Source organism: Staurois parvus, unplaced genomic scaffold (genome assembly GCF_062004578.1).
Source record: "Staurois parvus isolate SC_StPar_1 unplaced genomic scaffold, SC_StPar_1.0 ptg000687l, whole genome shotgun sequence".
Lineage (NCBI taxonomy): Eukaryota > Metazoa > Chordata > Amphibia > Anura > Ranidae > Staurois > Staurois parvus.
Genome location: NW_028318483.1, coordinates 204,950 through 212,147, shown reverse-complemented (window position 1 = coordinate 212,147; position 7,198 = coordinate 204,950).

Genomic DNA, 7,198 nt, shown 5'->3' with positions numbered 1-7,198 from the left:
GCTCCTCAATAAGTTGCTAGGGGTTCCTTGAGCTGTGGCTGATTGATCTCCCATCTGGTGGTGCCTACATAATTCTGGAATCAACACTTGGCAGAGCCAGCTGTATGAAGTCAATTATTTCTTTAGCTGTCTGTAGAGATTGTATTCTGACCACTACTGTAGGAGGGGCAATCTTTCCATTATTAGCAGGGGTTTCCCGGGACCTGTAAATAATTTCCAAGGTTCCTCTGAAGTAAAGATTGCGAAAGACTGCCTTTGGATACTGGAGGCTAGACAGAAAATTGTTCCATTAAGAATGCTGGTAGAAGAGCAGGATCATAGGAAAGAAACTGCAAACATGTAGGTCACCCTCTACATACGTGGCAGCATATTAAAGATGGCCGAATTGAATTGCAAATATTTTAGCAGCTAAAACTGTTCACATGTATTTCAGCTGCATGTTTGACTGTTTGAAAGGAAAGTAATTTTAACATTATATACAATTTTTTTCATTTCTCCTCTCATATTTAATGGGGCTTACAGACAGAGTCTGTTTACACCAGGGAAAAAGCATTTAAATAGGCTGACAAATGCACCACTATGTTTTTTTATGTTGACATAGTACATCCCGACACAATGTAGTGCATTACTATGCTTTGTAGTCAGCTGCAACACAGGTGTGTCCTGGCGGTGGTTTTGGGTGGCATTGAAAAACAGATGGCACTGCCATGCACCGTTGTATTAGCATGGGTTACTAAAACACAATAACATGAATGGAACCTAAGACATTATGCCACACAAGATGTAGTTTCTGGTAAAAAAGATAGTATATTACATATATATACACATTTACTGTAGCCATGAGCTAGAAGCATGCACATATTTAAGAATACCAGAAGATACCTTTGATTTACCCAATACACAGTTTTTTCAAGGCATCACCCATGAAATTTGGATCAGCAGATGGTGGTGTTCCTGGACTGCCTACAGGGAGAAGAACAAAGAAAGTGAAAGATTATATTTGCAAACTTGCCTGGACACATTGAAGGAGCTAAGGTGTGTCTAAAATGTAACTATTATTTTAAGGGTACCTGTCATATTAGCAGTATGGCAGGTTTTTAAAAGCTGTCATCGTTATTCTCGCTTGACTACTTGTCAGGTTAATAACCCTGAACTAATATACAGATCTGCAGTCCTTCATAATTGTCCCAGATCAGTGACCCACTCAGTGACAGTGCAAGGATATAGATGACAACCCTATAGCTGCTGAAGGAGTGGTATCATTTGCTCATTAGCCAAAGTTTGTTGAGAAGATCTTGACACTTAAAGTGGGAACTTTACCCATAACAAATAATATTCTTTAGCAAGGAACATACATTTCACATTAATAATTCTGCTACCAAAATTAATGTGTGCAAATTGTTTCCACGATTGCTCCTGTTTCTTCTTGATGGAGACTGACATTTTGCTGAAGCCCAGAGCATGTGCAGAGCAGGGTGATACAGTGTATTACTGGATATTTAACAATATAGGCACATATTTTGAATGCTTTGCATAGTTATACCTGCAAAAGGGGCCAGCCTGAAGTGATCTAGCAGGACTTAATTTTTTTTACTAAAGTTCCACTTTAAGTGACCTAGATATATGAAAAGCCAGCAAATAATTCATCTTACCAAATTACTGTTTCAGTGGACTAAAGCTGGCTATACATGGATCAAATTTTGATTGCTGCTAAATTGGGCTAAATTTGTTCTGTGGGCGTCTCTTTCCGAACCACCAACCTTTTGGTCAAATTCTTGCCTAAACAGTATCTGCATCCAATCAAATGCAGGCACTGTTTGGGTATTTTGACAGTCCTGGGTGTAAGCTGCCAGAATACAAGAACCAGCAGGGGAGATTCACCCGTAATGGCTTTTTTAGAATGGATGGGGAAATCAAGTGATTTCTGTAGCTGAGGCACTTGGAAATCTTAATGTGTACGACCAGCTTTACCCATTAATGCTAGTTCCAGCTGCACACATATTGCTACAATGATATGCCTAACTGGCTAAGAAGCAGTGTAGAGCAGTGTTTTCCAACCTTTTTTCAGTCAAGGCACCCTTTGGAATTATGCACAGTCCTGGGGCACACCAGTGCAACGACATTCACCAGGAGGTGCGTCCAAGCGTGCTCGCTTTTTTGCGTATTCCTGCACATAACAGTTAATGGGCTGCTCTATGTTTGTTAAAGACACGAAAAAAGGTGCTGGCATAATTTGTTAAATAATGTCACACCAAAACACAGTTTTTGCATGCGCCAACGTATGCATATTTGCTAGATGCATTATTTAAGAATTAATTGCACCCATCCGCATCTGCAAAAGGCAGGGCATTTGTGTGGTGAGGGAAAAAGTGTGATTTTTGGCATGCCCTAAAATGTAGTTTGTAAGGCAAAGCTAAGTGGTATGTGGGTTGTAACCCCCCACCACCCCTCCTAAATCATACCTTCTAGCACAAAATCTGTTCCCTTCCCCCCCTCCAAATTCCCCTCCTATCACAAGACCTCTCATTCCACCACATCCCTGTCATCACACAACAGGGTATGATTACTTCTCTATCTGATCTGAGGGTAATCCTGTAACTCCTGTGTACAGACAGGAGGAAGAGAGCACCGCCCACACCTCCTCCTGGTTCTCTCCTTCTCCCCACTGCTATGTGTACACTTAGGAGATCTAGCTGACCCCCTGACAGTAAAGTGTTGATTACCATCGCTCTCTGCTTTGCTTCAATGTGTGACATCTTATTCTGGATAACTTGCTCTTCTCTCCCACTCTACTGGCTGCACGCTGATCACTCTACACACGATCTGCACAGCCAGATCAACCACACCTGTGCCTCACTGTGCTCTTGCCGGCAAAACAGAAAGCTGTGGGGTCCGTCTGACCTGTCCTTAGCAACTGATGATGTAATCGGTTGGCAGGACACAGGCAGGCAGCCCGCACAGCTTTGTTTTGCCAGCAAGAGTACACATAGCAGTGAGGAGGAGAGAGCCAGGTGGAGGTGTGGGCAGTGCTCTCTGACTCCTACAGGATTGTTCTACATTAGATCAGGCAGGTACGGGTAGTTTTATGTCATTTTGCTGTGACCCCCCGGTTGAAAAACACTGGTGTAGAGCACATTCTATTTGTATGCTGCAGTTTAACTCCAGGTGTTGTAGAGTGCAACTGTTCCTAAGTCCCAGGTTATCGCTTATCTTGAGAGGCTCACAAGTGTTATTGCACATTCAACTCAAGAACAAAATACCCCACTGTAAATAATCTCAATCTTTGATCAAATGTCATGAACTCTCATGAGGAAAATATCTTCACTGTGTTAATGGATGAATTGGGTTGAAATGGGTTAGTTGGATGAAAAGTGTCAACATCACCGGACTTGTTCTGTCCCTACTCATGTGATATGGACAGGTGACTAATCCTCCAAATGCAAGCTTTGGATGTGGCAACAATTCAGAAATGCCTAGATTGAAAGCTGGAGGATAGGCATACATTTCTAAACAGCTAGGAGCACTGACTATTTGCAGTAAGACCTTTCAAAATTTAGCTCCACAGTTCATTGAGAACCAATGAGTATATACCAAAGTGTAGTGTAGTAAAGTGCAATATCTTGTTCCTGGGGTCAAGGCATGGACTTCACTAGATCTCAGAAGGTATGCTGTGGCACGAAGCCATCAGTAGCAGATCCTTTAAGTCCTGCAAGTTGCAAGGTGGGGTCTTCATGGATCGGATTTGTTTTTCCAGCACATCACACGATTGGTTTAAGATCTGGAAAATTTGGAGGACAAGTCAACACCTCAAACTCATTGTTGCGTTCCTCAAACCATTCTTGAATCCAGCAGACTAGGCCACCTTCCATTGCGCCTTCGTCAAGGTCTGATGCCAAGGTGTCCATTGTAGGTTCTTTTGGCTGTTGTCATGGGTCAGCATGGGCACCCTGACCAGTCTGTGGCTACGTAGCGCCATACGAAACAAACTGCTATGTACTACATGTTCACCTTTCTATTGGAAGCAGCCGTAAGGCTTAAAAAATTTGAGCTACAAAAGCTATTCTATTGGATCTAACTACACAGGCCAGTCTTTGCTCCCCACGTGTACCTTGTTGCTGATTTGTCAGTTTTCCTTCTTGGGACAACTTTAGGCAGGCCCGGACCATTACAGACTGGGAACATCCCACAAGAGCTGCAGTTTTGGAGTTGCTCTGACCCAGTCATCTACAGTGCCTTGAAAAAGTATTCATACCCCTTGAAATTTTCCACATTTTGTCATGTTACAACCAAAAATTTTATTGTATGGGATTTTATGTGATAGACCAATACAAAATGGCACATAATTGTGAAGTGGAAGGAAAATGATAAATGTTTTTCAACATTTTTTACAAATAAATATGTGAAAAGTGTGGTGTGCATTTGTATTCAGCCCCCGAGTCAATACTTTGTAGAGCCACATTTCGTTGTAATTACAGCTGCAAGTCTTTTTGGGTATGTCTCTACCAGCTTTGTACTAGAGAGTGACATTTTTGCCCATTTTTCTTTTCAAAATAGCGCAAGCTCTGTCAGACTGGATGGAGATAGTCTGTGAACAGCAATTTTCAAGTCTTGCCACAGATTCTCATTTGGATTTAGATGTGGACTTTAGGATGTTTAGGGTCATTGTCCTGCTTGAAGGTGAACCTCCACACTAGTCTCAAATCTTTTGCAGACTCTAACAGTTTTTCTTTGATTGCCCTGTATTTGGCTCTAACCATCTTCCTATCAACTCTGACCAGCTTCCCTGTCCCTGCTGAAGAAAAGCATTTCCACCACATTATGCTGCCACCACGTTTCACAGTAGGGATGGTGTGTTCAGGGTGATGTGCAGTGTTAGTTTCCGCCACACAGTGTTTTGCTTTTAAGCCAAAAAGTTCTGTTTTGGCCTCATCTGACCAGAGCACCTTCTTCCACGTTTGCTTTGTCCCCACATGGTTTCTTGTAAACTGCACTTCTTATGGCTTTCTTTCAACAATGGCTTTCTTCTTGCCACTCTTCCATAAAGGTCAGCTTTGTGAAGTGCATGACTATTTCTCCTGTGGACAGATTCTCCCACCTGAGCTGTGGATCTCTGCAGCTCCTCCATAGTTACCATGGGCCTCTTGGCTGCTTCTCTGATTAATGCTCTCCTTGCTTGGCCTGTCAGTTTAGGTGGACGGCTATGTCTTGGTAGGTTTGAAGTTGTACAATACTCTTTCCATTATTGGATGATGTATTGAACAGTGCTCCATGAGATGTTCAAAGCCTGGGATTTTTTTGTTATAATCTTACCCTGCTTTAAACTTCTCCACAACGTTATCCCTGACCTGTCTGGTTTGTTTCTTCACCTTCATGATGCTGTTTGTCCCCTAATGTTCTCTAACAAACCTCTGAGGACATCAAAGAACAGCTGTATTTATACTGAGATTAAATTACACACAGGTGGACTCTATTTACTAATTAGGTGACTTCTGAAGACAATTAGTTCCACTAGATTTTAGTTGGGGGTATCAGAGTAAAGGGGGCTGAATATAAATACATGTCACACTTTTCAGATATTTGTAAAAAAATTTGAAAACCATTTATCATTTTCCTTTCACTTCACAATTATGTGCCACTTTGTGTTGGTCTATCACATAAAATACATTTACATTTTTGGTTGTAACATGACAAAATGTGGAAAATTTCAAGGGGTATGAATACTTTTTCAAGGTACTGTAGTCATTACACATTGGCCCTTGTGAAAGTAGAGCAAATCCTTACACTTGTCCATTTTTTAGCTTTCAACTCATCAGCTTCAGGGACAACATCTTCACTTACTTCCTAATATATCCCACCCACTTTCAGGTGCAATTGTAACGTGATACTAAACATTCACTGTACCGGTCAGTGGTGATATTTTTATGGCAGATGAATATACACTATATTGCCAAAAGTATTGGGAGACCCCTCAAAATCATTGGATTCAGTTGTTCCAATCATCTCCATGGCCAAAGGTGTAAAAACTCAAGCACCTTAGGCATGCAGACTGCTTCTACAAACATTTGTGAAAGAATGGGTCGCTCTCAGGAGCTCAGTGATTTCAAGTGTGGTACCGTGATAGGTTGCCACTTGTGCAATAAGTCCATCTGTGAAATTTCCTTGCTACTAAATATTCCACGGTCAACTGTTAGTGGAATTATACCAAAGCGACAGCATCTGGGAACAGCAGCAACTCAGCCATGAAGTGGTAGGCCACATAAAATGACAGAGCAGGGTCAGCGCATGCTGAAGTACACAGGCGCAGAAGTTGCCAACTGTCTGCGGAGTCAATAACTTAAGACCTCCAAACTTCATGTGGCCTTCAGATTAGAACGACAATCGTGCATAAAGAGCTTCAGGAATGGGTTTCCATGGCTGAGCAGCTGCATCCAAGCCTTACATCACCAAGTGCAATGCAAAGCGTTGGATGCAGTGATGTAAAGCACGCCGCCACTGGACTTTAGAGCAATGGAGACGTGTTCTCTGGAGTGCCGAATCACAATTCTCTATCTGGCAATCCGATGGACGTGTCTGGAATTGGTAGTTACCAGACGAATGGTACTTGCCTGACAGCATTGTGCCAAGTGTAAGGTTTGGTGGAGGGGGGATTATGGTGTGGGGTTGTTTTTCAGGGGTTGGGCTTGGCCCCCTAGTTTCAGTGAAGGGAACTCTTAAGGCGTCAGCATACAAAGACATTTTGGACAATTTCATGTTCCCAACTTTGTGGGAACAGTGTGTGGATGGCCCCTTCCTGTTCCAACATGACTGCGCACCAGTGCACAAACCAAGGTCCATAAAGACATGGATGAGCGATGTTTTGAGTTGAGGAACTTGACACAAATGCACTTCTGGAAGAATTTTCAAACATTCCAATTGACACACTCCTCAAACTTGTAGACAGCCTTCCCAGAAGAGCTGAAGCTGTTATAGCTGCAAAGGGTGGGCCAACTCAAAATGAACCCTATGGACTAAGACTGGGGTGACATTAAAGTTCATGTGCGTGTAAAGGCAGGCGTCCCAAATACTTTTGTCAATATAGTGTATATACACTGCTCAAAAAAAATTAAAGGAACACTTTTTAATCAGAGTATAGCATCAAGTCAATTAACCTCCTGGGATATTGATCTGGTCAGTTAAGTAGCAGAGGGGGGTGTTAATC